This window comes from Vigna umbellata, chromosome 4 (assembly GCF_029865625.1).
Source record: "Vigna umbellata cultivar VRB3 chromosome 4, Vumbellata_1.0, whole genome shotgun sequence".
Lineage (NCBI taxonomy): Eukaryota > Viridiplantae > Streptophyta > Magnoliopsida > Fabales > Fabaceae > Vigna > Vigna umbellata.
In genome coordinates, this window is record NC_142168.1 from 69450183 (window position 1) to 69463043 (window position 12861).

General features: G+C 34.6%; 1 pseudogene; it reads left to right on the forward strand.

The window, feature by feature from the left end:
• Positions 1 to 5072: 5072 nt before the first annotated feature.
• LOC148201083 (uncharacterized) lies at positions 5073 to 8616 on the forward strand (annotated as a pseudogene).
• The last annotated feature ends 4245 nt before the right edge of the window (positions 8617 to 12861 follow it).

Consider the following 12861-nt stretch of genomic DNA (forward strand, 5'->3'; position numbering starts at 1 on the left):
ATCATCCATCTCTTTCCGTTATAATCACTCGAACCATGATGTCTTTCTGTAAGATAACAGAGAAAAAAGAGAAAGAGAACCAGAGAACAAAGAAGAAAAGAATTGTATTGAAAAAATTGAATGAAAAAAAAATAAGGCAAAGGTATATATACAGGAAGTAAAAAGGCTTCCTAGACCGAACGTCCTAAAAGGGAACGATCGATACAAAGAAGGCAAACGGAAACAACAAAGGAAAAGGAACGAACGACAGAGCAAAGGACGAGCGTTCCTGTCGACCAGTGAGAGCGACAGTCACGATGTCGAGCGACCCTGTCGAGCGGAACGAACGACAGGCACGATGTCACGAGGACGAACGTTCCTGTCGACCAGTGAGAGCGACAGTCACGATGTCGAGCGACCCTGTCGAGCAGAACGAACGACAATAACCAGATAAGGACGAACGGCGAGCGGCAACAAACAGATGATGACGAACGACCATAATAACTCTATCATCCCCCCTCAAGATGAACATGAATGTTATGCATGTTTAGCTTGGAAGTAACCATATTGAAAGGAGAAGGATAAAGAGATTTAGTGAAAACATCTGCAACTTGACTGGTAGAGGAAACATGCAGAAGTTTGATGAGACCATCTTGAAGCTTTTGTCGAGTGACATGACAGTCTATATCAATATGCTTTGTTCGTTCATGAAAGGTGGGATTCTTGGCAATGTGAATGGCAGAGTTGTTGTCACAGTAAACAGAATAAGGTGTCGGGCACGATATATGCAAATCTTGTAAAAGATATTGCAGCCATTGTAATTCACAGGTTAATGAAGCCAAAGACCTGTATTCAGCTTCAGAAGAAGATTTGGAAACGGTTGTTTGTTTCTTTGATTTCCAGGAGATAAGAGCAGTGCCAAGAAAAACGCAAAAACCAGAGATAGATCTTCTAGTGGTAGCACAGGTAGCCCAATCAGAGTCAGAATATGCGTGAATGCGGAAGGAATTATTAGCAGCATATAAAAGACCAGAACCGGGAGCATTCTTTAAATATCTAATAATTCTCATGGCTTGTTGCATGTGAGGTTGGCGAGGAGTGGAGATAAACTGATTGAGTTGTTGAACAGCAAAGGTAATGTCGGGCCGTGTATGAGTGAGATAAAGAAGACGACCAATGAGACGGCGATAAGAAAAAGGATCAGTAAGAAGAGTGCCTTCATCAGCATGAAGTTTGATGGAAGGATCAGCAGGAGTAGAAGCAGGTTTACAACCTAACATACCAGCTTCAGAGATTAATTCAAGACAATATTTTCTTTGATTAATACATATCCCAGCTTGAGATCTAGCAATTTCAAAACCCAGAAAAAATTTGAGATCTCCAAGATTTTTGATGTGACACTTGTTGTTTAGATGATCTTTGACATTGGTGATTTCAAAAAGGTTATTTCCAGAAAGAAGTATATCATCAACGTATACCAGAAGAACAGTGATAGCAGTAGGAGAATGTTTGATAAAAAGAGAGTGGTCAGCAGTACTTTGTTTAAAACCAAGAGAAACCAACTCATATGTGAGTTTATGATTCCATTTCCTGCTTGCTTGTTTTAAACCATAAAGAGACTTGTTAAGTTTGCAGACAAGATTGGGAGCAGAAGAACGAAGACCAGGAGGAGGCCTCATGTATATCTCTTCAGATAAATCACCATGAAGAAAAGCGTTGTCGACATCCAATTGATGGAGAAACCATTTATTGATGGCAGCAAGAGCAAGAACGAGCCGAACAGTAGTGATTTTAACAACAGGTGAAAAAGTTTCATAGTAATCCAATCCTTCAGTTTGAGTGAAGCCTCTTGCCACTAAACGAGCTTTATATCTATCAATAGAGCCATCCGGTTTGTGTTTAATACGATATACCCAACGACAACTGATAGGTTTCTTTCCAATAGGAAGATTAACCAAAGTCCATGTCTGATTTCTTTCAAGGGCAGCAAGTTCATAATTCATAGCCTGTTGCCAACATTCAAACTTGCTAGCTTCTTTAAAAGAAGAAGGTTCAACTTGAGCAGAAATATTATGACAAAAAGAAGTGTGGTTAGAGGAACATTTATTATAAGAAAGAAACAAATGCATGGGATATGGGGTAGTATGAATTGGTTGAATAGCAGAAGTGATACCACAGTAATAGTCATCTAGATATGTAGGTCGAGTTTTATTTCTAAGAGAGATTCGTTGTTCAACAGTAGGAGTAATGATATTATCAGTGGGGTGAGGAATGTTACAAGGAGAATGATTTGGAGCAGTGGAAAAAGGTAGAACAGTAGGAAAATCAAAGAGAATAACATCAGAATTATCATCATTTGTAGGAGAAGAAGGGGAAGTATAACAATTTTTATAGGGAAAAATATGTTCATGAAAAATCACATTTCGAGAAACGATAATTGAGTGTGAAGACAGATCATACAGTACAAACCCTTTGGTTCCAGATTTATACCCAAGAAAAATACATTTATTGCTCCTGGAATCAAGTTTTGTACGTCCAGCAGTGGCAGAGCTGGAGTAAGATAAACAGCCAAAAACTTTTAGATTTGAAAAATCAGGTTTGATGGAATAAACTAATTCATAAGGAGATTGATTATGAAGAAAAGGTGTTGGAAGTCTATTAATGATGTGAATGGCAAGTTTGACAGCATAGGACCAGAAAATATTAGGAACTTTAGATTGAAAAAGTAAAGAACGACAAACATTAAGAATATGTTGATGCTTCCTTTCAACAATGCCATTTTGTTGAGGAGTAGCAACACAAGAGGTTTCATGAAAAATACCTTTAGTAGAGTAAAAGTCATTAAGAAAAAATTCTTTGCCATTGTCAGACCTTAGAATTTTAAGTTTACATGAAAACTGATTTTCAGTTAAGAGAATAAAGTTTGGAAGTAAGTTTTTAACATCAGATTTTTGTTTTAAAAGAAGGATCCATGTAAAACGGCTATAGTCATCAACTATAGTTAAAAAATATTTGTATCCATCAATAGAAGAAATAGAGAGGGGACCCCAAATATCAACATGAATTAGGTGAAAGAAACAAGAAGATTTAGTTTTGCTAACAGAAAATTGAAGACGTTTTTGTTTAGCAAAAGCACAGGCGTCACAAGCATCAAAAGATTGAAAGGAAATATCAGTATATTGAGATGCTAAAGTTTGAAGAACTTTATTTGAAGGATGTCCAAGTTTCATATGCCACAAATTACAGGAATTATTAGAACTGTTATGAAAGGCAGAATGAGAAATATTCAATTCAGAAGTAGTTGTGACATTATTACTAAGAAGATAAAAAAGGCCCTTGTATTTCTTAGCTACTCCAATCGTCTGGTAAGTATCCATCTGCACAATGAGACAGCTATCTTGATGAAAAACAATGAAGAAATTATTTGAATGTAATAATTTTGAAATAGAAATAAGATGAACAGAGAAGTTAGGAACAAAAAGAGTATTATGTAAAATCAAATTGCCTAAATTTACAGTGCCAGAAAATTCAGCAGTAACAAAACTATGATTTGGTAAACGTATAGAAATAGGAGTAATGGAATGCAAGGAATGAAAAAGAAATTTAGAAGAACATATATGATCAGTAGCGCCACTATCTATAATCCAAGAAGAAATATTAAATGAAGAAAAAGAACCTGATGACTGTGGAGTGCATTGATTAACACTGGCCTCCTTAGTAGTAGGAGATTGAGATTGTTTCAACAAACTAAGAATGGCGTTATACTGATCTTGAGAAAAAGTGTATTGAGGTTGAGTTTTATCAGCAGAAGAATCATCATTAGAATTATCAGTAGAGGTGTGTGAATCACCATTAGTCATGTTGGCAGAAGAATTGGAGATAGCTAAATGAGGTTTGATGACGGGTTTATAACCTTGAGGAAGACCATATTTGAACTAGCAATTATCAGAAGTATGATTAGTTCTTTTGCAATGATCACAGTACTTAGAACGACCACCAAATTTAATATTACGTCCTCGTCCACGACCAGAAAAAGTACCAGAACGATCAGTTTTATAAGGTTTGTGTTGAGGATCGTAAGAATTGAAATTGGCCATAGAATCTTGTGGAGTTTGTGAGGACGAATTATGAAATTCACGTTCTTGTTGAAGAATCAAAGAAAAGGTTTTGGTAAGATTTGGCATGGGTTCCATTAGCATGATTTGAGAACGTACAGAAGAGAATTCATCATTTAACCCACGGAGAAACTTGATTACAGAATCATCATTACGATCTTGTTGAATCTTGATTAACAATCCACAATTGCAGGGAGAATGGCAGGTACATACAAGAATGGTTTGATATAGAGAAAGCTCTTTCCAAATTATTTGAAGACGAGTATAATATTGAGATACAGTGGAATCACCTTGTTTGCAAGAATGAATGGCTTCTTGAAGATCAGCAATACGAAACTTGTCACCATGAGAAAAACGTTGAAGAAGATCAATCCAGATTTCATAGGCAGATTCCATCCACATAACAGATTGTTTAATAGGGAGCGTCATGGATCGTGTCAGCCATGAAATCACCATCTTGTTACAACGCTTCCAGGCTTCGTGAAGAATATCATCATCAGCAGGGCAAGGAAAAGTGCCAAGAACGAATTTTTCTTTATTCTTGGTTTCCAGAGCAACGAGCATATCATGGCGCCATTGTTGATAGTTGTTATCAGAAAGAAGAGGAGTAACAAGAATAAGAGCGGGATTCTCACCGGGATGTAGAAACAGAGGGTTGGCAGGATTGGAAAGATGATCAGTGATAGAATTGGAGAAAGCCATGAGAAAAGTATTTGTCTACTGATACCATGTAAGATAACAGAGAAAAAAGAGAAAGAGAACCAGAGAACAAAGAAGAAAAGAATTGTATTGAAAAAATTGAATGAAAAAAAAATAAGGCAAAGGTATATATACAGGAAGTAAAAAGGCTTCCTAGACCGAACGTCCTAAAAGGGAACGATCGATACAAAGAAGGCAAACGGAAACAACAAAGGAAAAGGAACGAACGACAGAGCAAAGGACGAGCGTTCCTGTCGAGCAGCGAGAGCGACAGTCACGATGTCGAGCGACCCTGTCGAGCGGAACGAACGACAGGCACGATGTCACGAGGACGAGCGTTCCTGTCGACCAGTGAGAGTGACAGTCACGATGTCGAGCGACCCTGTCGAGCGGAACGAACGACAGGCACGATGTCACGAGGACGAACGTTCCTGTCGACCAGTGAGAGCGACAGTCACGATGTCGAGCGACCCTGTCGAGCAGAACGAACGACAATAACCAGATAAGGACGAACGGCGAGCGGCAACAAACAGATGATGACGAACGACCATAATAACTCTATCACTTTCTTTCTTTCTTTTTCTTAATATATGTGTGATGAAAAGGAATTGGAGCCAAAGAGTCTTTTGCCTTTGTTCTTTTTGTAGAATAAAAAGAAGGCCCACTTCCTTTCCATGGAAATTAAAGAACATTGTATATTTAGGAATATAGTCTGCCTTTTTCTATTTTTTTTCATGCTTTTACATGTCAAAGTTATGCAAATTAGAAGTTATGCCTTTTTCTATTTTCTCTCATCTGATTAAGCAAAGTTTTACATAATTACAGAAGATGCAACATTAAAAGTATGCACTTTCAAATTTCCACGTCAGCACATTAAAAATAGAAAATGAAACAATAACAAAATGACACGTGTCGAAATATTATCAAAATCTGTTATAACTTGTTGTATTCCTTTTCAAAATGAAAATTTGTTGACAGTGTACGGTATAACTAACTGCTATTGATAGTTTAACATCAGATTCACCAAAACTGTTTTAGTTTATGGTTTGATCCCTTACCTATTTAAGAATTTTCATTTTATTTTTAACTCTGTAAATTTGCTTATCAAAACAACAACAAAAACATTTGGAGAAAACAACACTTTCGAAATTTGGAGTATAGCACACACTTAATTCCAATGACAGTTAACAGAATTAGTTACCTAATTGGAACCACATGGATTGAAGTCAGGACTAAGGTTGGAGTTGCCATCGTCAGCAACAACAAAGATGCTACCAGTGGAAGGGTATTAGGGTTTTGAAGTTAACACAATTTATTTTTGCTTTGAGTGGATGCTAAGTAGTATACTACATTGTTTAGAAGATGAGATACAGTATTATCTTTATAATTTGAAATTTGAAATTAATTTTTAACTATCACTATTTTGAAAAATAATTACCTTAAAATACGAAGAATTAGTGATGTTAGTTTAGATTTGATAAAATAATTAAATTATATTCTTCTTACTTAAGGAACCAAATTATATAAAAATAAATAAAACATAAAACATATCAAAGCCCAAACAAACAAGGATAAACGTTAGAAACAAACTATCATTCTTAATAAATACCGCAGAAGATTTAATTGAGTGTTAGTAACACGTAATATCACACTAGTATAATTGTACAAGTATTTTCGTATTATGATCTATGATATATAATTAGTTTTGGATAAGTCTCCACTTTAGCCGCTTATAATGGTAAAATAAGATGTCATAAAACTAATAAAATAAAATAGATTGTCTCAACATATGATATTAATATATTTATAAAAAAAATAATTATACTAATAAAATATATCTAAATTAACTACAGAAAATTACTAGCCGACACTGAATAATATTACGTAGAATCATCATCCTTCATCAGAGATGTTTCAATGCATATCTTTCATTTGTTTACACCAATAAGATGATCATCGCAAAAGAAACAAACAATACACAAAAGATAACAAAAGAGACAACAGAGTAAGCTAGTTTTCAAAAGAAGACATCATCAAACCATTTAATTATATCACATACTAGATCAATATTTATAAAGTACTAGAAACTCACAAACAACATACATATAGTTGACTCTAGACTCAATTATTTAAATACATACTTTGACATATGACTTCACTGTATGTGTGCACTCGTAATAGAATTTATGCTCTACAAAGTCATAAACACATGGGTTATCACCCTACTACTCACGAGGTTAATCTTTCACGCCTAAGACCAAAAGTCTAGGGTAAAATTCTTCTGTCATTCTCTCCCCTATTCATCTCTATATGATTTGAATGACTGGTAGTATATCAAAATATCTCCTTTTTGAACTCTCATATGTCAAGCATATACTAAACATCACCAAAACATAGAATTTCTCTTTGAAATTCTCTCAACAATCATATCACACATAAACATATCAAAGGTTCTCATATACATTCATGCAGTCAATATACTCACCAACAAAATTAAGAATGATACAAATCAATACAAAAAAATCAAAGGAATAAACCAAAGTAATAATATAAATTGGCACTCAAGGTGGCACTCAGCGCGAAACCTCTCGCACAAAGGTGGCGCTTCATGGCAACTCTGGCACTGAATGTCATTCTTCTTGAAAAATGGCTTGCCCAACAACACCATTTTTGTCATTCAATGACCTGAAATTAAAATGGTTCTAGATCTGCAATGAAAAATGGAGCTCAACTGTTCGCTGTCATCGCTAATGCTTTGTTCACTTGGAGGAGAGAAATTGGGGGAGAGTGAGTAGATAAATTTGAGGGTGAATTAATTGTTGTTTATTTGAGTAGATTTGGAGGTAAATGAGAGTAGATTTGGAAGTAAAATTTATGAGAATTAGTGTAGGATTTGATTGATGTGAGAGATAAAAAAGTTGTTTAATTAGTAGAAATTGAAGATTACAAAAAATGCCCTTAGTTATTAATGTAATATAAAATAATAATTGTTAATGTTATATTTAATTGTAAAAAAGTTTATAAAGAGTAAAATATTAACATTAATTATTAAAATTAATTTAAATATTGTACAAAAAAATTACTTTAGTAAAATGAATTTATTTTTAATTGTAATATTATTTATTACCAAGGTGAAATTGAATATTTTTAAAAACAAAAAAAATTAATCACACAACCACCACCACCCAAACACAGCCTTTCTAACTTCTCTCTTCATCCAAATCCAAAACCTCTCTTTCTCCTCTCTCTGCCTTCTCACTTATCTCTCTTCACCTCCACCAAACCACGCTTCCCCGCTTTCAAACTCTCCTCTTCCCACTATTCCTCCTCCCCTCTCATCATCGGCTTCCTCACCGACGACGTCCTCTGTCGCCTCAACTCCCTCGAATCCTTCCTCTACCGCCGCGACCTCCCCTTCGGCTCCCTCTTCGTCCTCTTCATGCGCCCCCACGAGACCCGTTCGACCGTTCTCCTCCTCGCCTACTCCTTTATCGAGTCCTTGCTCATTCTCGCCGCTTACGTCAACCTCCTCGCTTTCCTCATCAACTAGTACCTCCTCCAACGCCTGATGCTCCTGCCCAACACCACCACGCACGTCGCCTTCTACACTCAAACACCATCGCCATCTATTGATACTGCTGCTAAAGAAGACGAGGAAGAACCATTACAAGAAGACGATGGAGCGCCCTTGGCTAGAACTGTCGAGATCTGTGTCAACCGAAGAGGCACCCCAGAACCGAATCCAAGAAAGGAACGCCTAGAACTAAATACAATAAACCAGAATCAAATACACCAAAAGCTTTCGTCTATCACTGGAGTGTAACCGAATACGCACACCCCAGAACCGAATATAGCAACGACTTTCTTTTTTTATATGGTATTATGATATCTAGGAAGGGCAAAGATGATATTTGCCTTCAATTCACTACAAATCATCCCATATCTGCGAGTGATTGTATCTCACAAATCCGCTGCGTTCCATCTTCGCAAATCGTCGCAAATCGTCCAAAGCGAACACCACCTACCCCGCAAATCAATCGTCGCTATTACTCATAAACAGTGCATCACCTTCAAGTGAACACAGTGTAAGCGTTGGACTATTCGCAAAAAGGTCACTTAAGAGTGAAAAGGGGGCTCAGCAGTCTGGAGCAAAATTGCTTCCATACTTGTATAACTAAGATTGTTCTAGCGCCGCACCAGTACTACTTAACATCATACCGAAAAATAGCCAACTCAAATTTATGGTTTGGAAAATCATAAACCTGTTTGAATGATCAAATTGGTATGCCTGACTTAGTGCTTGGTTTAAAAACAATTTTCAATGTTAAAGTGTCTACCTACTTGCTTAAATAGTCAAATCCTCAATTTCTGCATTCACCATAATCCAAACCCAAACCAAACACTCAATTCAATCAATCAACCATATCATTCAATTTAGCACGAAAAACAATCATATTCAACAATACCAATTTCAATTAGCAATATCCAACCTACACATACTAAAGCATCTAACTTCCCTTACTTAACCAACAACTCAAAGGACCCTAACTAGCAAAACTCCTCCCAACTTGCAGGATGATGTTCTATCTACACATAGAAACATCACAAGAATGATGAGGATATATCATTATGATCAAATTTTAGTAGAGACTCATATTGATAACTCAAAAGACACATGCAAGCATAACAAGGCTCACGTGCAACCGATAAAAGAAAAAAACCAAAGAAAATGGTTGAAATTCAACTTAAACAAAGAACCTGATCGATCGGAATTAAAGAACTCGTTGCAAGAATCAATCCTACATTCTCGATTCTTCAATAACAAACAAAGGATAAGAATTCTTAGAAAAATTGAAAAACTTTAAGAAAAGTAGTTTATAGAGATTATGTGTTTTAAAATAATAAAACTAATTCTAAAACGATTTATATTAAAATCATTTAATATTAAAATAATCGAGTTTCACTATTTTTAAATCAGTATCATTTTTAATATTATGCATCCAAGACAACTAATATCCACATAATTTATTTCATTCCTAACATCAAATTGAAATTTTATATAAAAAATAAGCAACAAAATATAATTTTTTAATTAAATAACAAGTATTTTTTATTTTATTTATATTAAAACTATATAAAAATATAATACTATATTAATAAATTAAATTTTATATATTGTGACTATTTATTTTTTATATATTAAAAGAATATCTTCTCAATGGTGTAGATTTATGTTCTTTTAGAATAATTTGTAATTTATTGATGATATAACCTTTATGATATCTTAAATTTATAATAATTAAACCATTCAAATTTTATTAAAAAAAATCTTTATTTTTTATATTTAAAAATTTAATTTTCAAAATTTTGTTTAGATTTTAGTCAATATAATATTCTTCAATAAAATAAGAGAAGTGAAATAATTTAATTCAAATATACGTGTATGTTTATTTAGAAATTGGAATATATATATATATATATATATATATATATATATATATATATATATATATTCCCAATAAAGGAACGATAAATTCCCCTTCTAAGAAATTTAAAAGTCTCGAAATAATTCAGTTATTTGGGGAGATAACAGGGTGGTTCAAGGCGGATGTTTCGGCTGAAGGGATGGATATACAGAAAAGGTGAAATAAAAAAAATAACCAAAGCAATTCGATTGAAAGTAAAATAACTACAAAAGCTATTTTCCACGGGGCCATTTCTTCATGTAGCCCTTAAATTTGAAAATCTCGTATTTACCCTTATGAAAAGTTATTAAAATAAAATAAAAATTAAATGTTGCTCTTCTCCTTGCTTACGGCTGCCTTCGTCCCTCACCTCCTTAGTGCATTTCATCTTCTTCGTTACTCTTTGTTCTTTTTCGTATATAAAAGGAAATCCATCAAGCAAGATAAAAACTTTGTTCATCTCATTAACAAAGAAGAGTATGAGTTTGTTTTATGACTTTCGTAGTTCTCCGATACGGTTCAGGTAGGGATGGTTAGTGGGTGGACGTGTTTGAATTTTTTCAATTACATTTCGGATTAAGTAATCTAATATGCATCATTGGATTCAGGAGTGTGTACTGGATTGCACAATCCAGAAATATGAAATTGAAAGAATACTGGATTGGACAATGATGGGAGAGAAGATCACATTAGGGTTTTTAAGAGGATAGGTGTGGGATTTCAACGGTGGGAGAGATGCCAATGTCTCCTCTTCAAACAACGAAAGGATGTCAATAAATGAGAAAAACTGGTTGTTTCCAATAAATTTTAGAGAGATGATACTTACTCAAATTTTCACTCCTTTATACCTGCTTTTATTAATTTTTTATTTAATAATTCAATTTATATTTTAATTAAATAACTTAATTTAATATCGTATCATTATAATGACTTCTTACAAGGTTGTAAAGTGACATGTGAAGTTTCAATATAATTTATTTTTCTAAATTTTAAATATCATGATATATCCACAATCTCTTCTTTACACCTATAAATCACAACTCTTATTACTATTATTTTAATAACTTTTATAACATTTAATTGCAAACATATCTTTATTATTATTAAAATAGTCAAATCAAAAGCTATATACAATTTTTAAGGTGTCAAACTGTCATAACCCTTAAAAATCATCTGTGAGTGGAAGTCAGGTGTTAGTGAAAATCAGAAAGGAAAAGACAGGTGTGGGTAGCAGAGTGGCTGATCGGTTTTTGACGGTGGTATAAAAATCAAACTTCCAAATTTCGTGCCACTTTTTCTGCATGCACCCTTCATCTTCAACCTTCTGAGTTCTTCATTTTCTCCTCCTTCTCTCTACAATCTTCTTCTTCTGATCGTCATTTAGGCAGCACCTAAATAATCTTGGTGCCAAACTCTCTCTTTTAAACCGATCAAGTGGTTGTTTGGAAGTGGTAAGTTAAACCCCTTCGTCCTTTTAGGATTTATGTATTTTTCTGTTACATGCAAGCATTGTTCAGCTTGCATGTATTCATCAAACTCTCCTCTGAATCTAGTTTCTGTCTTTGATTTATGATGGGTTCCTCTTCACCGAACAGAGGTTTGTAGGAGGGTATAAAGGTTATGACAGTGTAGGCAATACTGTAGAAGCATAGCAATTTCGGGGTTTCAAGGTAAGGGAAGCTTGTATAATTTAATTATGATTCTCTGTTCTGAATGGTTGTATGTTTGTAAGATACTTTGTTTGATTATTTGATGAATATGAAATATTCGTGTTACTGCATGTTTGGCTGTATGGGTGGATGACTGATAAATGGTGTGAACTGGGTCGAAATAGGGTTTGATCTTCAAACTGCAGTATTCTAAGTAAATTCTATAATTGTGGCTGAGCGTCATTCGTGATCGTTCGATTCTTCATGGAAGTGTAGGATCTTAACTGAATTCTCATGCTTTAGGGATTTTCAGTCAATGATTGATCGGTTATCTATTGAGTATAAGTGAAATTTAAGAGTTTGGTCAATTATTAAGTTTTCTATTTTCATTTAATAGTCAGTCTAATTAAGTACTCTACATATAATGTAAGTCTTTGACCCTATAATTATTTTCCAGTTTATAAATAAGCATTTTCGTATTTTAGTGTTTGACCAACTTATATCTGTTTGTAATTTTAAAGTGCTTGAACCAAGCGCTCGTTTTCAGTAGCGCTCGTTCTTAGTAGAGCTCGGTCTTGAACCAAATGCTCGATCTCAGTAGCGCTCGGTCTTGAACCAAGCGCTCGATCTTAGTAGTATTCGGTCTTGAACCAAACGCTCGATCTCAGTAGTGCTCGGTCTTGAACTAAGCGCTCGGTCTCAGTAGTATATTCCGTAAAATATATGTAGTAGGTATTAAGAGTGTTAGGCCAACCTCAATAGTGTTCGGCTCGAGTTTGTAGTATTAGGTTTAAACTCTTAGGTGTCTGATAAAAGCTTTCATCATTTTCGGTTAGGTTTAATGATATGTATTCTATAGTATTCCATAAATTATTGGAATTCTGTCTAGTAAAGACCTTTCGGTCTTGTTCTGTGGATAAGTGAAAGACCGCTCGGTCTTACACTAAGTGTTCG